Source organism: Thunnus maccoyii, chromosome 13, assembly GCF_910596095.1.
Source record: "Thunnus maccoyii chromosome 13, fThuMac1.1, whole genome shotgun sequence".
Taxonomy (NCBI): domain Eukaryota; kingdom Metazoa; phylum Chordata; class Actinopteri; order Scombriformes; family Scombridae; genus Thunnus; species Thunnus maccoyii.
The window spans coordinates 9122364-9143176 of record NC_056545.1 but is presented as its reverse complement, the minus strand read 5'-3'; the positions used below and the strand labels follow the sequence as shown (position 1 = coordinate 9143176).

Below are 20813 nucleotides of genomic sequence, written 5' to 3'. Positions count from 1 at the left end.
TCCCAGAATATAAAGTGGAAGTATTTACCACCAGTATGTTGTCTGGTTTTAGCTTGATTTCCTGTCTCATCTCACTCCGCCAACACTTCCAGTAAATTAGAGCTAGCTAGTTTCCGGTCACGTGATTTTTGATTGAATCGTATGCAGCAGCTCACCACCAACATCAACAAATACACAAAAACACACAGTAAACAGGACATTTGATAAGGGCTGCAACTAATAATTATTTTCAGTATTGATTAATCTACTGATTATTTTCTCAATTGATTGATTAATTTAGTCTATAAAATGTCCAAAAAAGTGAAAAACGGCCGTTAGAATTTCCCAGATGTCGTCTACAATGTCGTGTTTTGTCTGATAGATACTGAGTTTACTGTAATTACTTCATGATCTAAACGTCATTTTTCTGATGAGTGACTAATCGTTGCAGCTCTAAATGCGACGCCCATGTAAAGAAAGTCTACAAATGGATGTCACTCTCTGGAAATCAGTAACACATAAATATACACAGTTAGTGGTGGAGAGAAACATGCAAAAATCAACAGTAATGCTAATCTTAACCGAACCAAAGTCTTAAACTGACCTTCAGAGGAAGTGAGAAATGGTCTTAATCAATCATAAATAGGCTCTTCTTTGTTGATTGGATGACATTTTTTGATGGTAGAGTCAGACAGGAAGTTGCTAGCGAAGTTACGCAGGATTGAGTTTACAGATCTGGATCAGTTTCTTATTCTGCTTCCTTAATATCAAACCACACTGAGGACCAAATGTGACTCAGTGCTGTTTGAAATGAGTCTCAAGAGTTCATTAAATACTTACAATCAGCTTGTGTCCATTAGAGAGATGTGGCACCTGCAGTATGTGTATAAAAAAAAAAAAAAAGACAGAAAATATTGCTGCTTTGCTTTAGTTTCAGACATGTTTCACGTTTTACTGCCCTATTTTCAGGGCTTAAAAAAGCACTTCTTCAATCAGCAGGATGCTGTGACTTGAACTCAGCAGCATCCTCCAACTGAAATAGTGTTTGGCTGCGAGTAGATAGAAGTTTATTTACCAGCAGAGTTAAGTAGCAGAAAGTCACAGTTGAGGTATATTCACATTACAGCAGAAAAACAAGGATCCCATTATTTACCTCTCTGAAACTCTCCGTCGTTCTGCATTAAAAGGCTCCAACTTAATCTCTTAATCTCCCGCTGGACTGACTTGAAAATCTACGATGCTAATGTCGCTACGTTTCAGAGACTCTGTCGCAAAGCTGGAAGCTACATCCGCATGCTGATATTTTGCCAAGCAAATACCTTTTTTTTGGTTTGGTTTGGTCTAGATATGAAGCCAGTTTGTGATTGGTCTGGAAATTCAGAAAGTCATTAGATTTTAGAAAGTCCAGCTCGGGGTCAAAGTTCAACATAAACATGCACAATAATGAAGAAAGTTAACAGAAGAGGTTGTTTTTCCGTAATAATGTGAATACACAGTAGAGAGAAGAGAGCGTCCACGTTAAACCGGATAAAATTTTAAAAAACGCATCTTTTTCTCTTCATTTCAGCCCTCCGTACACACTGGAGTGATGTTTTTCTCACACAGAAACAGTTTTTTTGAGTGGATAAAAGAAGAGATTTAGCAGTTTTTCTAGGTTAGGTTTTTCATCGCGTGCAGAGATCTTTACAGAAATGATTCAGAAACAACAGCGTTTTACAAGTTTGACGGTTTAGTGCGGACGGAGTTTGGCAGAATACGAATCAGACGTCTTCAAAAACCAGAAGCTGACTCATCTAACTATATAAACTCTTGAGCCACACCCAGATGACTCAAAAAAAAAACCCCAGCTGGATCTGTGATTTATCTTGACACGACGGTCACAGTTAACTCTTAGATAAGGCACAACATGTAAATAAGACAGCCACTTCCACTCTTTACGCTGAGCTGCGACACACAGACTCCGTACAGGATGAAACCAGATGATGCTCGTCTTCTCATCTGACTCTCAGGAGAAGAAGAAGAAGAAGATTTGGACTGCTCCTTTTTAAGAAACCTCTGGAGTGTGTCAAGTGGTCACAAAGCGAGAGACGGCTTCCTCCTCTATGATGAATGTCTCTAGATGACTGTCACACACACCTGAGCACATGACACTGATGACTGGACTCTTATTTATCCTCCCAGTGATCCAACAATACTCCAGTAAAAAACCTACAAGTTAAAACTGACTAGAAACTATTTTGTATCCACGTTGTCAAACCTGCAACACCTTATTCCCAATAATCTTTTTATAAGAGTGTGTATATATATATATATATATATTATAGCAGTAATACCCAGGAGGACGGGCTTTAGTGTGATTCTGTGACTCAGCTACGTGAAGCAGAACAGAGTTTTATCTCAATAAACATTTTATAAAACTCCAGTCTGTTCACACATCTGCATCGCTGTTGTGTTTCTCAGTAATATCACAGTAAAGAACAGCCTCAAGGGCGTTATGACCTTTTATTCTATTGGTACCAACGCATGTGAACCATCTGTAAATGTTTCTCTAATGTAGTGTAGCAACGGGAGAAACAAACAACATCTCTGATAAACAGAGAAATATCCGCATGGCACGAATGCAGCTTTCCCATCGCTTTTCTCTTCACCGAACACGTGTCCGTTGTCATTTGCGTCATCACATTTGAAACAGGCCATTTGCATGCAAACAAAGACAGTGAGCCTGGATCAGACTGTGAGCTTGTGAGGGGTTTTTTAATGTGTTTCCAGAATACTTTTTCATAGCAGAGAAATTGAAATTTGTCCGCTTCCTGTCAGGACAAACTAACTGATGTCTGCCCCAAACGTCCCCAGGCTGACTGCAAGTTAAAATGTTTTGGTAATTCGATTATTGGACTTTTGTGAAGGAATTTGCACCACTTGAGTACAATTTCAACTAAGACAAGTCCTGCGTTATTAGCTAAAGTCCTGCTTCTTGTTCCTACAGTTTGAGCTTCTCTGTGCAGAATGACGTGAGTACAGAGTTTATTTTCACATCCGTCTGCTGAATGTGGAAAGTTTCTCTGACAATGAACTTGACAGTGAAGTAGAGACATCTTCTGTCCAGCAGGAAAACTTTTTGGGAGTGAAATATATTTGCATATTCATAGATAGATTAGTAGATGTAATTTGAAGGATTTTAACAAGATAATTGACATTATTATTCAAAGTAGAGTTTTTTTATATACATCGTAAATTATGTCTGGAGGGGATCTTTAATCTTCTGGATTGTCAGCTAATGCAGCGTATAGTTTAATCTCCTTTCAGCACGGCTACAACATCTTTACAGGACTTCTTTGCTAACACACAGTCACACTGAAGATAACCACATAAAAATGTTGACAAAAAAAGAGAAAGGCAGCTACTTAAAAATAAAATCAATAAAGAATATAAAGCTGCAGATGCAGATAACATGATGTTTTTACAGCAAATTTTACTGGTATTTCTATCTCCGCACAGTTTCTGTAAAGACTACAGTCAGCCACAACATTTAAAATATTACTTCAATATTACTAAAACAGGCTCACTACAGTTGAGAGCAGATCTATTGATCTTGCAACCATGTTGGGAAATCAGACTCTGGAGCTGCACAAAGTTACGACCAAAATTTCAGACCCGCCAGAAATCCAAACGATCGTCTGATAAGCAGATCGTTGACCGTTAGGACGGTTACTCAGCCCGAAACATCAAACGACAACCAGTCTGGCAGAAAGTCAGTTTAACCAAAATAAACCAGAGGCGACCAATTCAGAGTGAAAATATTAATCTGTTCATTGCATAGACTGTATAAAAATATGGACGTAGTTACCGTGACGTCCCCCGTTGGTTTCTGAAGAGCGGTTTTGAAGCTCAAAGCGAGCCGCGCCGGCCGTCGCCATCTTGGCAGCGCGTGTCGCTGCCTAACTCCCAGCCAATCAAAAATGGGCAAAGAGGCGGGCCGAATGGCTGAAACAAGCCACCTAGCGGCTAGCGGACCTGTCACTCAAAGCAGCCATGTCCTTCATTATGATAACTTTACGGCTTGATAAAATTTAAACGGGTGAGTTATAAAAAAAAATTCACCCCCCGTACAGTTGTCATGAAAGAGGAAATTAACTATAGAGACCAAAACCGTTTTTTGTACCAGGCTGTAAACATGTTTATTTCTGCTGTAAAGTTGAAGTTCAGTTTTTCACTTCCGCATTGGCTTCATTTGTCAACCCTGGATGTTGCCGCTTGGTTCATTGTCAGCCCGGCTTAATGTTGTGGTCAAAATCTATTTTCTCCTGCATCTTTATTATTAGGTTATCCTTTTCCCGCCTTTTTTTTTTTTTTGCGTGTAACAATACTACATATTGTGCTCACATGGTGCATATTCCTACATAAAACTTCATCAAATTACTACAAACTAACAGGGAACAAGGTCCAGTTAGTTTCTGGATCTCACTGCGTACATCTTACTGGCCCATACATAAGATGATTATAAGATGAAAACTTTTTGAACGTACAAAACACTTTCCGACTGTTGGGAAAGTTTCTGCATGATACTATTTGCCCAAAGAGAAGAGAGTCCTCATCTTTATTTTAGATTTTACTCTTAAAAAAGGTGAAACATGAAATATTTCCATTAAAACGTAACATAAATCCTACATGCATGTAGTTTCTTTCTCACTAGGAAACTTCTGCAGTTGCCAGAGAGTTTATAAATAGACTGTGAAGATAAATTCAGTCAAATAGAAATTCTGATTTGATTTAAAATACTGAGTTACACTCACCGTAACACCTGAACATCACATATTAGCTAAAAGTAAACGGTTTACATTGTTAGCTAAAAATAATAAACTTTGATTTACTATATATTGTGCTCACATGGTGCATATTCCTAATTAAAACTCTTTGATTAAGAAACTAATTGATACATGAAAACAAACCTGGGAACAAGAAGTAGTTTCTGGATCTCACTGCATAAACAGTCCCTGCAAGAAATTGCACCACAACTTTTCTGCACGAAATTGGTCAAATCAACAGACCAGCTTGTGATTTAGACCAACTGTCACATTTCGCATTGTGGTAACTCGCGTCATCGCAGCACACAGGAAGTGTTTACATATGATTCTTCATTGGTAGCAGCTAAAAGAAAATCACATTATTTGTCTTTGCTTGCGGTTTTTCCTAATTCCCGCAGTTTTACTGCAAAAAGAGCACATAAAACATCAACCTAGTTTTTGAGAAAAGCTGCTGCACAAAATAAAGTATTTTTTGCTGCAATAATCACAAAAAAAACTCTTGGAGGGAATAATAAAAGTTTGGAATCGGTGCTCTAAAAGACACACACAAACAGACTTGAGGAAACTTGCTAGCTCAGCAACATGAAGGCTACAAACAACCCATAATGCAACACTCTCTGTAGAAACCAGCATTCAAAAAGAATATAACGATGATGTGAATATATAATAAATGTCTAGTGCTCAAATATAATACAAACCTGCTTTTTCAGATGCAATTCTCAGAAAAAAAAAAAATCATCATATATTCGGGCCAACAGGCTAATGAAGCTGCCGTGTGCATTGACCCTAAAGGGGTCAACGGGGGGGCCCGGCAGCCAATGTTTTACCCTCGGGGCCCCGGAACAGTTAAGCCTGCCATGCTGATGTTTTAAAAGACACGCTGGCACATTGAGTTTCACCTCACGCTGAAGCCGAGTGAATCAGAGCGTGAGCAAAAGTCCCGCTGTTGTTTTTTCTGATCATTTCAGGTTATGTTGGGTTGTTGTTGTTTTTTTTTTGCCACGACTGCGGACTTTGTTTACCCAGGAGGGAAACACTTGAATAATTGATGTCATTTGCATTTCAGATTAAAAGCATTTTCTCTCTATGCAGTCGCTCTCTCGTCCCAACTCCTGCTCGTTTCATCTCAGCCGTCATCAGTCTACGATTGTTTGACACCTTTTTTGACATTTTATTTTAGCTCACAGATGCACTTTTTCTGCTTTGCCTTCATCCTCTTGGTTTCTGAGAGGGTTTGGTTGTTGAGCTGTTAACTGTGGTTTCATGTGGAGGTTTAATGTATTCTTGTTTTTCTTTTCCAGTTTTTCCAACAACAAACTCTTGAGCTCACTTGCTGTGAGAACCAAAAAAAAAAAAAAAAAAGTAAAGAAACGAATCTGTTCAGCTGCCCTACAAACATACAGCTGGCCTTTGAGAGCACAACTGAAACACATTTTTTTTGTTTAGTTTTGTTGTTTTGTTGGGTTTTTTTTTTTTTTTTTTAGAGCATGAATTCCCATCACTGCCATCTGGTCCCATTTTCTTCAGGAAGCATCAAGAACCGAAGTGTGAATGCCAAATATACAGTTTGTATAAGTGAAAGATGATGAAAAACTTGATATTTTTTCAACGTGATGACTGTCGGTCAGGATCTTCAGGATGATTAAAGGGTTAAGAAAGAAAAATATATTTATGTGGGGTTTTTTTTCTTCTTTTTTATACTGAAATATTGGCTACTTTACCTCTTCAGGCCTCTAAAACTCCCTCTGTGGTTGCACACGACTCATGATTTGAACCAGTTTAACCAGTAATGGGGTCACAAGTAGCTTTAATTTGCTTCTCTGGTTTCATAACTATATTTTTTAACCCTGCATGCATCAGACTCAGTTTCAGAGTCTAAAACCAATACTGTAAATGTTCAAATCTGCTTCTGTTGGATGAATTATTATTATTATTAATGTTGTATTTTGGAGATTCCTCGTTGTGTTTGAGGGAGGATTTATATCTTCCTGGATGCTGTCAGTGAATTGTTTACCTGATGTTTGTTTAATGACTTTATGTTTCAGATGTTGCGTCAGACATTTCTCTGTGTGTGAGCAGGAGGTTGTGATGTTGGGATGAAGAAAATACTTGTATTTAAAACTGAGGCCATCAGTTAATAAAGAACTGACAACTAAAAGGATCTGGAGGTTTTCCTTAAAGAGAATTGTAATTTTTTAAAAATTTATCAGTGTTTTAATGCTTCTCTCCATGTAAAATACTCCTACCCTACACATATGTAACTTGATCTGAGCATTTCAGATTAAACTACGAGGACGCCACCTGCTGGTCTGTCAGATTCATTTCAGTTCAGTCTTTATTATCCTGCAGAGGAAATTTGGAAAAAACAGACATATACTGTATATGAAAACAGACAACCGTAAATAAATCAATTTGTATGGAGGATTAATGATTTATAGGTTAATACATCAATATTTTAATGAATAAATGAAAGAATAACTGAAATGTATTTATGAATAAATGAGTATATATAAGTAAATGAATAAATGTTGGTAAGTAATAAAATAAATGAATCAATTATTTCTATAAATCTACTTTTTAAAAATGTATTTCTACTTTTATATATTTCTTAATTTCTTCATTTTTTTCTTTTATTAACAGACAAAAATACAGAAGTAAATAAATGAAGAAAATACAGAAATATATTTAAAAAAATATAGGTATATAAATACATGAATGTTGTTTGTGTGGTTAATAACCAATATGTAATTATTAATTCAAGTTATTAATTGATGTATGTATTTATTTAATATTCTATTATTTTATATATTTACTAAAATTAGTATTTGTCTCTGCGTTTATTTATTTATTGTTTTGGGTTTTTTGACAAATAAGTCATCATTCGTCCTCCATAGTTTACAGTTGGATCGTTAGCTACTAAAAAAATCAAATGTAAATTTATCACAGGTTAATGAAACGTTTCACATTTTCACTGACTGACCGGATGTGGTCACGTGACATCTCTCACCTTCCTCGTTAGTATAGTGGACAGTATCTCCGCCTGTCACGCGGAAGACCGGGGTTCGATTCCCCGACGGGGAGTTTTTTCTTCACCACGGATGTAACACATGTTTGTCACCGTTTGGGTTTCTGGTGGCGCTGTTTCCACTTTTCTTTAAGAGCAACAAAACATTTCTGTTTTTAAAATTAGTTTTATGTATTAAATGCTAATTTTTTTAAGGCTGTTCAGTGTGAATTTTATTACAACAGTTGGACATCTAATGTTACAATGTTTTCACTGCTTTCTTACATGTTACACACCAAACAATTAATTATAGGTTCCTTGTGTAGTAACCGGAAGTAACCTCCTGCTGTCTTCTCATATGACCAGTGGTTCGAATCCCGTCTGGAACAAAGATGTGATGTTTTTATACAGCTACCATCCACCATCTTATAGTAAATATAAATATATATGTAAATATTCACTTCCGTAGACATTGATTTATTATCAATTATCCTTATCAATGCATTCCATGTAAATATAATTTTGATAACAGTAACAATAGAAAGAAATGAATGAAAAATGTGTCCAAATTAGTCTTTTTCGGATCATTTCTAATGTTTCAAACACTCACACAGTAAAATTATGTTCTGCAAAATGTAGAGGACTGCTCTGACTTGAATAAAAAGCCATCTGACCATGAAACAGTAAAGACATTATTATTATTATTGTTTTTATACATTTATTTATTTTTACTTAACCTTTATTTAACCTGGAAAGCTTCATTGAGATGACACTGACTGACTGTCTGTCTTTTTCAGCAGTGTCCTGATCCAGCGTGACAATCATCATTACTATTAACTAATAATCATTTTTAAATTCTATTAGATTCTCTTCTGAGAGTGAAACAAAACAGTAAAGTTGCAGCTGGACTTTGCATCCTGGCAGGTTTATCTGTACAGCACCTTTCAACAACAAGGTGATTCAAAGTGCTTTAAAACATAAGAGGCATCAAGAAAAGTAACTCAATAGAAAATATAAAGACACATAAAAATAGGGTTTAAAATGAGTCGAATACAATTAATGATAAAATAAGGTAAAATAGAATAAAAACGTTTTAACAGGAGAATAAAAGTACATTGCAATGTGAGATAAATAATAATAGTCCCAAATTTAATTTAATAAAAGGTTGTTACAAACACAAGTCTTTGTTGTGTTATTTTCCTCTTTGAACACACTTCAGAAACAGATGTCAGTGTAAATTTATTGTATATAACAAGGTTTTGTCTGCATTAACTGCTCAGTTCTGTGTTTCTGCCACTAGGTGTCACTAGTTCACCTGAGTACAAAATCAGTGAATCGGACTGAACTACTTCTGAGATATCAGTTAAATTTGAAGCAGCAGGCTGTTATTCCAAAAATTTAAAGAGTTGTCTGTAATTAACGTACAAATTTTTTATAATTGAGATTAACAGAATGATTGACTTTAGTTTAATAATCAGACTGAATTGTGAGCAACATGCCTTACTGAACTTTAGTCAACATGACAGAAGACTTGACAGAAGCTGGATCCTGTACTTGTTCTCAGGTAACCAATGTTTGTGGATGGTTGTGAACATTTTTCAACATGGACTTTTTCATGTTGAGTGTTTGTGTGTTAGTGTGAGTCACCAGCACACACACACACAGCCTGTTAGGTTCTTATTCTTTGTAAATGAAAGCAGATCTTCTCCAGTAAACTGCTCTGCTTTAAATAGTCATTCCTCAGTTAATTCAACAAATTCTGTATTCATTTCATTATTCAGACTAATCTTTCAAAACACAGTGTTCACATCACCTCCAATACTTGATATTTATGAATAAACCCAACTGTCCATCTGCATCTGATCTTAACACTTCCATCTAGGAATGAAATTCACAAACTTTTATTTCATTCGAGACTTTCTATCTTTCTATCTTTCTATCTATGTGTATGGTTGCTGTTGGAGAAACTGTAAAGTGTCCATCATTTTACACAAGACAAACATGCCTGGAGGGTGGGAAATATAAAATCGTGGGAGACGAAGCTCAAACTGAAGAGTGTGTGTGACTTCCTGTAAAAAGTACCTCTTCAGAGAAAATAAATATAACTCACATGACAGCGTCTTTGTGTCTACGTTTACGCGCAATCTGATAAAAAGCTGTTGAACCAGTCAGAGGCTGGATAATCTTTATAAGAGTAAAGACTGATCGACTGTATCAGAGGATTTTGAACATCTAGAAACATGGAGGCACAATGTTTCTAGTTGTGATTAAAACAAAAAAACAATTGGTTTGACTTCTGAATTAGTGAATGTGGAGATTTTGTCAGTGTTTGAAAAATCTCCCTTCTATCAGATTAAACAGACAATAATGGATTTCACACTTATTAGGATTTATTGGGATCCAATACATGATTTCAACCTCATAGAGGCAAATGATGTTAAAACATACAAGACAGAAGTCATGAATGTAAACTGAGGCTGAATATGTGGTTACAGAGACCTGACAGTCTTTTTGGAAGGACATATCTAACTAAAATGGGATCCTTAGCAAGCTGCATTTATCTTTCATACTCAGTGGCCAAGTTCATTAAAACCATCAACCAATTCAACTTTATTTCATTTGGAAAAATCTGGTTCATTGCATTAAAAAAATCAATAACTGTAGTTTTGACCTCTGATAGATCACGGCAGATTTATCGGTCGGCCGATATCAGCCTACCACGGATATTTCGGTAACACCATTTTACACAAGACAAACATCCCTGCAGAGTAGGAGATGTAAAATGGTGGAATATATAGACAGTTGGCTCAAACTGAAGAGTGTGTGTGTGACTTCCTGTAAAAAGTACAGTGGTACAACAGGTATGCAGTCTATATTCACAATTGAGCTCCAAACGGTTTTGCCAGTGACAAGTTTACCAGCCAAATCCGACTTTTCTGGCCTCTACTTCTGAGCAGTAAAGTTTCTCTACATTTTTACCATCATCGCACTCTTTGCAATGAGTGACAGCTCTCTGCGCTGCTGCACCGCTCCAACAGAGCTTTCCTTATATAGAGAAATTGGGGCATGGTAGTATGCTAATTGCAGATAGCGGGCACACGCCTGTCTACATACACGCACAGTGGTAAGGACAAATTTGGCCGGCACGCCAAGTAAGAACATTTCTACGCACATAATAGTGAATGATGTCCATTGAAAGTAGATACTGCAAGAGAGGCCTTTAGTTTCCTAGACGTTACCCTGGGGTCCCTTGTGGCCTCCCAGACTATTACAAGTCTTGCTCTTGGTGTGATCTTTGTTGTTCGACCACTCCTGAGGAGGGTAACAATGATGTTGGATGTCTTCCGTTTTTACACAATCTGCTTAACAGTCGACTGGTGGAGTCCAAACTCTTTAGAAACGGTTTTGTAACCCTTTCCAGCCTGGTGAGTATCAGCAATTTGTCTTCTAAGGTCCTCAGAAATCTGCTTTGTTTAAGCCATGACAAACTCTCACAAACCTGTTGTGAAGCTCAGACTTTGACAGTGAAGACCCAGATTTCTTCTCTTTAAATAAAGCAGGGCCTCTTAAACTCAGACCTGATTGTCGTCCCATTGATTGAAACACCCAACACTAATTTCCTCTTCAAATGAATTGATAATCCTAGAGGTTCACGTAGTTTTGCCACTCACAAATATGTAACATTGGATCATTTTCCTCAATAAATAAACAAGTGTAAGGTTTTTGTCTCATTTGTTTTATTGATGTCTCTTTATATAGTTTTAGGATTTGCATGGAAATCTGATCACGTTTTAGGTCATATTTATGCAGAAATAGAGCAAATTCCAAAGGGTTCACAAACTTTCAAGCAGCACTATATGCAAGCTGCAATGTATTAGTTAGACGTGACCAGACCACTATACAACATATTAAATATATCCTGACCTAGATTTTCCATGTCATACACAAGTTAATTTAAAACGTTTCCACTAATGAGGGAAAAAGACGAACTTTGTCAGTGTGTGAAAGCAGCAAAACAGCAGCAACATGTGAGAGAAGAAATCTGCCTTAATGAACTTTAGTCAACATGATAGAAGACTTATGAGCTATTTGTCTTAAGGTTATAAATGTCTGCGGATGCTTGTGAACATGTTTTAATATGGATTTTTTCATCCTGAGAGTTAGCGTTTTAGTGTGAGTCATCAACACACACACAGCCTGTTAGGTTCCTATTCTTTGTAAATGAAAGCTTGTCTTCTCCAGTAAACCACTCTGCTTTATTCACCAAACATTTTCTGCTGTCTCGCCTTCATCAGGGTGTCTGAGGTCGCCTCTGCTTCCCTTATAGACAATTTATTGATTCATCATGTGGCCCATAAACACTGTAAATCTTTCATTTCATTATTCAGACTAATATCTCAAAACACAGTGTTCACATCACCTCCATTACTTGATATCTATGAATAACCCCAACTGTCCATCTGCATCTGATCTTAACACCTCCATCTAGGAATGAAATTCACTAACTTTTATTTAATTTAAGGCTGTCTGTATATCTTCTTCTTCTTCTTCTATCTTTCTGTATGTATAGTTACTGTTAGAGAAACTGTAATGTGTCCACTGTTTTACAAAAGACAAATATCCCTGGAGAGTAGGAAATATAAAATGGTGGAAGATGTAGACAGTTATATGCAAGCTGAAACGTATTAGTTAGGCATGGCCAGACCACTACGCAGCATATTAAATATATCCTGACCTAGACAGGGGAAGCACAGCTTTTCCATGTGACAAAAGAGGAACTTTGTCAGTGTGTGAAAGCAGCAAAACATCAGCAACATGTGAGAGAAGAAATCTGCCTTACTGAACTTTAGTCAACATGATAGAAGACTTATGAGCTGGATCCTGTACTTGTCCTCAGGTAACAAATATTTGCAGATGGTTGTGAACATGTTTCCATATGCCAGACTTGGACTTTTTCATCCTGAGAGTTATCATGTTAGTGTGAGTCATTAACACACACACAGCCTGTTAGGTTTCTATTCTTTGTAAATGAAAGCTTGTCTTCTCCAGTAAACCACTCTGCTTTATTCACCAAACATTTTCTGCTGTCTCGCCTTCATCAGGGTGTCTGAGGCCACTTCTGCTTCCATTATAGACAATTTATTGATTCATCATGTGACCCATAAACACTGTAAATAGCATTTACACAGAACATCACCATCAACTTCTTCAAAGTATCATTACTCTCAGTTGATACAATTGTAAGATAAATATCAATGAGCAGAAATACAGAAGATATAATATTACAATAAACTTGTGAAATTGTTCTTTATATTTTTTTATATATTGTTAATAAATTCCCAGTGAAGTTTACTGTTCCAGTGCAGTGATGTCATTTTCTCTGATATGTGACTCCACCCTGATTTCACAACATCATTTCTTCCTCATCCAATCAGAGAGCAGGGTGAGAAACTATAAAGGCAGGTACCAGAGCTTCTCCCAGCATTTTGCGTGCTGCGAGAGGAGGGGAAACTTTTTGGATCTTCAGATAGTCATGGTGCTCCAAAGTTTTTTTCAAAATATCAGTTTGAGTGTTAGAGGAAATCGGTTGTTGCTTCAGAAAAATGACGACGTGTTATCGCTGAAGCTGTTCCAGTTCCTGATGGGAGGAGACTACAGTAAAACTGCAATTCTTCATCGTCTACTCATATATTGTGAGCTCAATGGAGAACCCCTCAACAATATAACTCTCCCAAAGCTGTATGACGTATTGCAAAGAGGCAGTATGAGGCTTTGGATTCTGATGACACGCATGATTACTACCAATGGCACCGATGAGAACCGGGAAAGGAGCCTTGAAGAAGCACAATACTATGAAATTGTGTAAATTGGTAAGTAAGTAAACTAAGTAAACTGGTAATTGTACCAATTGAAACGCACGGTTTCGTGACCGGAATTCGACGGATCGATCAAACGCACAGTCAACATATTTTAACACTTCAAAAAGTAAAACAATAAAAAGATGTTATTGTGTTATGTGTCTCTGTGTTGTTTTTCTTATGTAGCAATTTATCTGCATTCTTGCATAATTTTTGAATTTTTTTTTATCATTGGCGCCGACTGATCGAAATGAACTGCGCAGTTTCTTGACCGGAATTGGACGGCTCGATCAAACGCACGGTTTCGTGACCGGAATTGGACAGATCGATCAAACGCGCGGTTTTGTGACCGGAATTGGACAGATCGATCAAACGCACGGTTTCGTGACCAGAATTGGACGGATCGATCAAATGCACGGTTTCGTGACCGGAATTCGACGGAACGATCAAACGCACGGTTTCGTGACTGGAATTGGACGGAACGATCAAACGCACAGTCAACATATTTTAACACTTCAAAAAGTAAAACAATAAAAAGATGTTATTGTGTTATGTGTCTCTGTGTTGTTTTTCTTATGTAGCAATTTATCTGCATTCTTGAATAATTTTTGAATTTTTTTTATCATTGGCTCCGACTACTATTATCTTCTTTTAAATAAAACGAGTGAGGATCAAGCTTCCTTATGTCACAGGTGGGAATTCAGGTGATTAAAAACCCTTGAAAATGTGGTTTTAAATACTTAATGCATTTGTATAACATTTAACAATATCTCTATAATATTAATTGCACTCTAAACAATTAGAGTTTCAAGAGTTTAACAGTCAAAAAACTAAAACAAATAAAATCCTTCATCAGGTCTCAAACTGACCAGTGTGTGACTTCCTGTAAAAAGTACCTCTTCAGAGAAATCAAATATAATAATTAATAATTAACATGACAGCGTCTTTGTGCCTACGTTCACACGCGATCTGATAAGAAGCTGTTGAACCAGCCACAGGCTGTCTATCTGTATGGTTGCTGTTAGAGAAACCATAAAGTGTCCGCCATTTTACACAAGACGAGAAGATGTCTTGGGGGATGTAAAATGGTGGAAGACGTAGATATTTGGCTCGAACTGAAGTGTGCGTGTGTGACTTCCTGTAAAAAGTTCCTCTTCAGAGAAAAGAAAAAATAATTCACATGACAGTCAGACCTGAAGAAGAAATTCAGTGTTGGGGAGAAGCAGCAGGTGTGGCGGTCAAATCAGGTCAAGTTGTTTGTTGGAGGCTGGACGATCTTTGTAAGAGTAAAGACTGCTCGACTGTATCAGAGGATTTTGATCATCTAGAAACATGGAGGCACAATGTTTGTAGTTGTGATTACAACAACAACAAAACAATTTGTTTGACTTCTGAATTAGTGAACGTGGAGACTTTGTCAGTGTGAAAAATCTCCTTTCTAGTACAAACAGACAGCATCAGATTAAACAGACAATGGATTTTACATTTATTAGGATTTATTGGGATCCAACACATGATTTCACCCTCATTAAGGCAAATTATATTCTTATCAAATCTCAAATCAAATCTGTTAAAACATACAAGATAGAAGTCATGAATGTAAACTGAGGCTGAATATGTGGTTACAGAGACCTGACAGTCTTTTTGGAAGGACATATCTAACTAAAATGGGATCCTTAGCAAGCTGCATTTATCCTTCATACTCAATGGCCAAGTTCATTAAAACCTTCAACCAATTAACTTCATTTCATTTGGAAAAATCTGGTTCATTGCATTAAGAAAATAGGCATAATTAAAGAATACACATATGTTGGTCTACAAGCTATTGACTCTGAATGTTTTAATGCTGTGTTGAAATTAAAATGGCTGAAATTATTCCTGTTGAACAAAAATTGCATTTGGTATTGTCTCACCAGAGGTTTGTTCAAAAGAATTGTTGGTATAAAGTTTGTTCTTATATGTGATTTTCTGGTTTTAAAAAAAAACAACTATTATTTGTTATTATATATTAATTCTTCTTCTTGTTATTCTAAGTAATCTTTTTATCTAAGGTATCTTGTTTGCTAAGAAGTGTTTATTGTTGTTATTGTCATGTGTTTTCATTTACAAAGAATGGGAACCTAACAGGCTGTCCCTAGTGAGATGCAGGGCAGTAACAGTCAGAGGATAACTTCTATGTTTCACAGGGCTGGTAGCATACTGTGGCTCTATCTCACAGGCTCTATTTTTTACTTGGGCTGGAATGCATGGCAGTAACAGCCAGTACAAGCTCTCTATGTGTCACAGGGCCGGTAGGGCACTGTTTTTAAATTAAAAATGCGAGCACTTGACTTAACAGCCAATTCTGTCAGCTTGACTAGATTGCATTGAATATGTGATATTTGAATGCTGAACAGATTCAGATTCAGTGTAAATTCTTACACTTCCTACAGAATAGGTTCAACCTGAGTGGCTAGCAGCATCAGCAAGCTCTAAGTATAAGACTATAAGGGCTAGCAGCAGTAGTTACCAATAACCTAAGATTTGGATGATTAACTGCTTTAGCTAAATTTGTTTTGAAAAATCAAATCTCACCACACTGCACTTGTTTGTAAGTACAGCTAGATATCTACTCCTGTGGCAGACTAGTTGTGTTGAATATAAAGGCTTTTAGATAGTCGAAAAGTTTTAGATTCCAAAATTTTGCTATTGGGAAATTTTTTTTTCCAAAATTAAGCTGTCCCTGCACAATTATGAATAATTGCCAACTGTACTCTGCCTCACACAGGGCACCACTTTATTGGGCCTTGGCTACACGTTTGGCTATAAGAAATATTTAATGATTATCAAAGATAATTATTGATTATTAAAATCAATAGAAATTATTAATTAAAATTAATAATAATGGGGTATCACCCTGGAGTCAGGGAAAAAGATAGTCAATTCAGTCTCAAAATTTACTAATCTACCAATTTGGAACTTTGATTAATAATTAACTTCATAACTATAAACAAAATTACCATATCAATAGCTAGTTAAGGTTGAAGGATTTTGGAGTTCTTTGCAGAGCAGAGGCTGGCAAAACTCATTCTTGTGCAACATTAAAACAGACATGTATATCCAAAAGCATTTATTTAACAAAAAGGTAAAAGAGCAAAATACACAATATTTATCTAGCTAAATGTAGCTATATACAAGTGTATGTGTGTGTGTGTGTGTGTGTGTAAACCTCTTAAGTGTATGGTTCTCTGTTCAAGGCCAATTGGTGTATGCTAAAGGTGCCAGGTCAGGAAGAAGTTGGTTGCATGCAAGGCCTAGTTACTGGATGTAACATGTGTGTTAAGCATGCTAACATTAACTTGGCAGTGCGACTATGCAATAACCTGACCATCACAACAAGGACATCACAACAATAGTTCAATGAATAACCTTAGCCAAATGTACAGTACATTGCTTGAGTTAGACATTATTGCTTAGCCATGCTATGCTACACTATATTTTGCTAGGCTATGCTGAGTTGTTACTAAGTCCATGGAGAAAGCGATCCTTTGTGGTGTTCTGCTTGTTAGCTGGTGAATCCGTGGATGAGCCAGGCTGAGATGAGTTTGGCTCCAAGGCTGAAGGATGCAGGCCTTGCTGGATATTTGATGCTCAAGTTGTGCAGGTCCGAGGGTCCAGGTCACTCCTTTGTGCAGTCCTTACAGAGTTAGCAGCAAGCTAACTCTGCTTTGTTGCTCCTGTGCTCATTAATCAGCCAGCAGACTTGTGTGGTAGCCGCTGGTACTAGATAACTTAGTTACTGAGTCCTACGCCTGGGACACACAGCCTGCGTGAGCAGCCCGCGTGCGTCGTGGAACTTCTTGCTTTTCATTTTGGTGCCCAGGTTAACAGATTAGAGCAGCACACAGGCTGTGTGGCTGCTGCGCCATGTCATCTAGAGATCCGGGGTCTCGTCTACTTTTTCAGCGTGATACGTGCAGTTCTCAGCAAAACTAGATAGAGAAAATGATCTGTTGACAGTCATATTAACATCATACCAGCAACATTACACCTTTCACTATGGTTTCAATGTCTATATCTGTAGAATATGTCACTGACATGAAGTTTCACCACTGCGGGTCAGCCTGCACGGTGCACGCCGGGGCAAGGAGCCTCTATGGTGGGGAACTCCAGTACGGAGAGTCGGTGACACACAGAGCTTCTTTTCTCAACTCCTGTCTCTTTCTGTGATATTAGTTCAGTTCGGTTTCCCTCCTGACAGTTTGGAGGTTTGTTTGTCAGAGTGTGTTTGGCTCGTTTGGGGAACTTGGCGTCTTGTGGAGGGATTTTCTTCACTTGAAGCGGTGACAGCGGGGTTTAACTGGTGGAATGATTAATATAATCAATAAAAAAAATACTTCCTTTTTGAAGAGTGTATGTGGCTGACAGAAGTAGCCCCAACCAAACCCCACCATGCCCATCAGAAAGAAAGCCGCTTTCACCGTGTTGTTTTTCTTGTGTGGCAATTTATCTGCATTTTTTAATAATTTTTGACATTTTTTTTATCACTGGCTCTACTACTATTATCATCTTTTAAATAAAATGAGTGAGGACCAAGCTTCCTAGTGTCACAGGTGGGAATTCAGGTGATTAAAAACCCTTGATAATGTGGTTTGAAATACTTAATGCATTTTCGTTCAAAGCGAAAATTCGCTTCGCATTTGGTGTGAACACAACATAACACACAAACGCACTGACATCTTCTTACACATCTGATGGTCAGATAAGGTCGGACAAATCATTGCTCTGTCTTTCCTTATCTACCATCAGACATGTGTGTTTCACAAGGAATTGGGTGAGTGCAAGATGCCGACCACCAGGCGGCGCCATCTTGCTATTGTCTAACCAAGACACTGCCGTACTTCTACCATTTGGTTCTCGCATGACGTGACTTCCTGCCATAGTCATGTCCGCACCCAAACCCTCGCCATCACGCCAGATCGCGTTGCCATCTTGTCACACACACACACACATGCATTCACCTGCATGTGTTAAACACTGTACATTGCTGTTACTTTTGTTATTGTATTTGCTTTGGTAGAATTAGATTTTAGGACAGTGGTTTATTGAATGAAGCATTTGTTAACTTTGTTAATTCTGCTGAGTTTAATAAACACTGCTATATCTTTGAAGAGAAGTTCTTTTGTCATTATTGTGTTTAATACATTGTGAAAAATGGCTGATTTGACTTTATAATTATTACCGTGGTGTTGAGCTGCGTTCTCATTATCTGATATTTTTTTGACTTTCTGAAAAGAGTGGGACATCAGAGCAGATAAAAGATGTATTGATCCAAATGAGAAATTGTTAACTAACTAAAATTGAACTGAAACTAGAAGCTGAACTCAAACTATGTTGTTCTTTAACTTTAAGGATAGTGCTTGGTAATAAGTCCCATAGATTCTGTACTGATATTTTAAGATGCTTCACTGGAATTACAACCAAGTGAGAAACTGTACGATGAATCGACATAAACATGATTAACTCAGGGATTATTACCTCACCTTTGCTTTTAATATGACTGTTAGTACAACTACTCCTGCTGCTACACAGGACATCATGCTTCCTGCTACATAGATGTTGCCTAGCAACACAAATGTCAGGACGGTCTGAGGTTTAGGAGCTATATTTTAATTATGTTTAATACAGAAAAGACAGATTGAGTTGTCAAGACACTTTGATATATGTTGGATAATTATATCCTCCAAGTTTGTAGATTCATGATTTTAATTGATTATCCTTTATGTAAAATACAGTTATATATTTGCAGGTATGTAATATACAGTTATGTATGTGCACATTTATAATGTAACATGATATACATACATATAAAACAGGTACAGGTGTATAATATACACTTATGTGAGTATGGGTAGGGGAGAACGGGGTAACATGAGCCACTTTTTACATTTGATGATTTTATTGCAAAATAAAAGTGTATTTGTTTCAGATAATAGTTACTATACATACCTCAGCTTGTTGTGTACCCAAGGAAATGAAAACAAGTTATCTAATTATTATGGTTTTAGAACAATGACCCATCAAAAAAAGTTAGTCCTATGGCACAACTTACCCCATGGTAGGGGTAAAATGAGCACTCTAGGGATAATTAGTGCTACCATTAAATACTGCTATAAAAATGACACAAAATCAAACAGTTTTGAGATAATTTTGACCTTTATTAATGCCATCAGATTAACAAAGGCAAAAACTCATCATACTTTTCAGTAAAATGATATGTTTGTGTCCTGTTGTTCAATATGTTATCTCAACATTTTCAGTAAAGATTAAAGTGTTAACAACAGAAAGAATGTGTGTGTAAATGTGCTTTTGTGTAAACAGACAGGTGACAAATTAAAGAAAAAACTGGTCCAGGTCTGAATGTTTGACCCCTACAGTGAGGGGGTCTGGGGGCTCTGTTATGCTTTGGGGGGCATTTTTGCTGGCATGGTTTGGGTCCACTTGACCCCTTAGAGGGAAGAATCACTGCTAATCAATACAAAGTTGTTCTGAGTGATCAGCTTTATCCTATGATGAAACATTTCTATCCTGATGGGAGTGGTCTCTTCCAGTATGACAATGTCACAATTCACAGGACACGAGGGGTCACTGAATGGTTTGATGAGTATGAAAATGATGTGAATCATATGTTATGACCTTCACAGTCACCAGATCTCAACTCAACTGAACATCTATGGGAGATTTTGAACTTATGTGTTAGACAGAGCTCTCCACCACCATCATCTAAATGAAGGAATATCTTTTGGAAGAACGGTGTTCATCCCTCCAGAAGAGTTCAGAGACTGTAGAATCAATGTCAAGGCACATTGAAGCTGTTCTGGTGGTCCAACACCTTACTAAAACACATTATGTTGGCTTTTCCCTTAATTTGTCACCTGTCTGTATGTACAGCATGTTTGTGTTTGGCTTAAACTTAACATTAGTCAACAATTAGGTATTTATTCATCAACATTGTAACGTGTAATAGTGATTAAACATTAACATGAACAGTGTCTCTAGTCTCTAAAATATAAAAATAAGAAAATAATTTTGGGGGGTAAATTGAACCATTAACTCAACTTGCCCCAACATCACTGGCACGTTTTACCCCACAACCTCCATTTTGACAAAACTGTTTCACACAGTGGC

At 37.1% G+C, this 20813-nt stretch overlaps 1 non-coding gene across 1 annotated transcript; it reads left to right on the top strand.

The window, feature by feature from the left end:
- Window positions 1-7793: 7793 nt before the first annotated feature.
- On the top strand, window positions 7794-7865 carry trnad-guc. Its single transcript has one exon. It is a non-coding gene; the product is annotated as a tRNA-Asp (tRNA).
- The last annotated feature ends 12948 nt before the right edge of the window (window positions 7866-20813 follow it).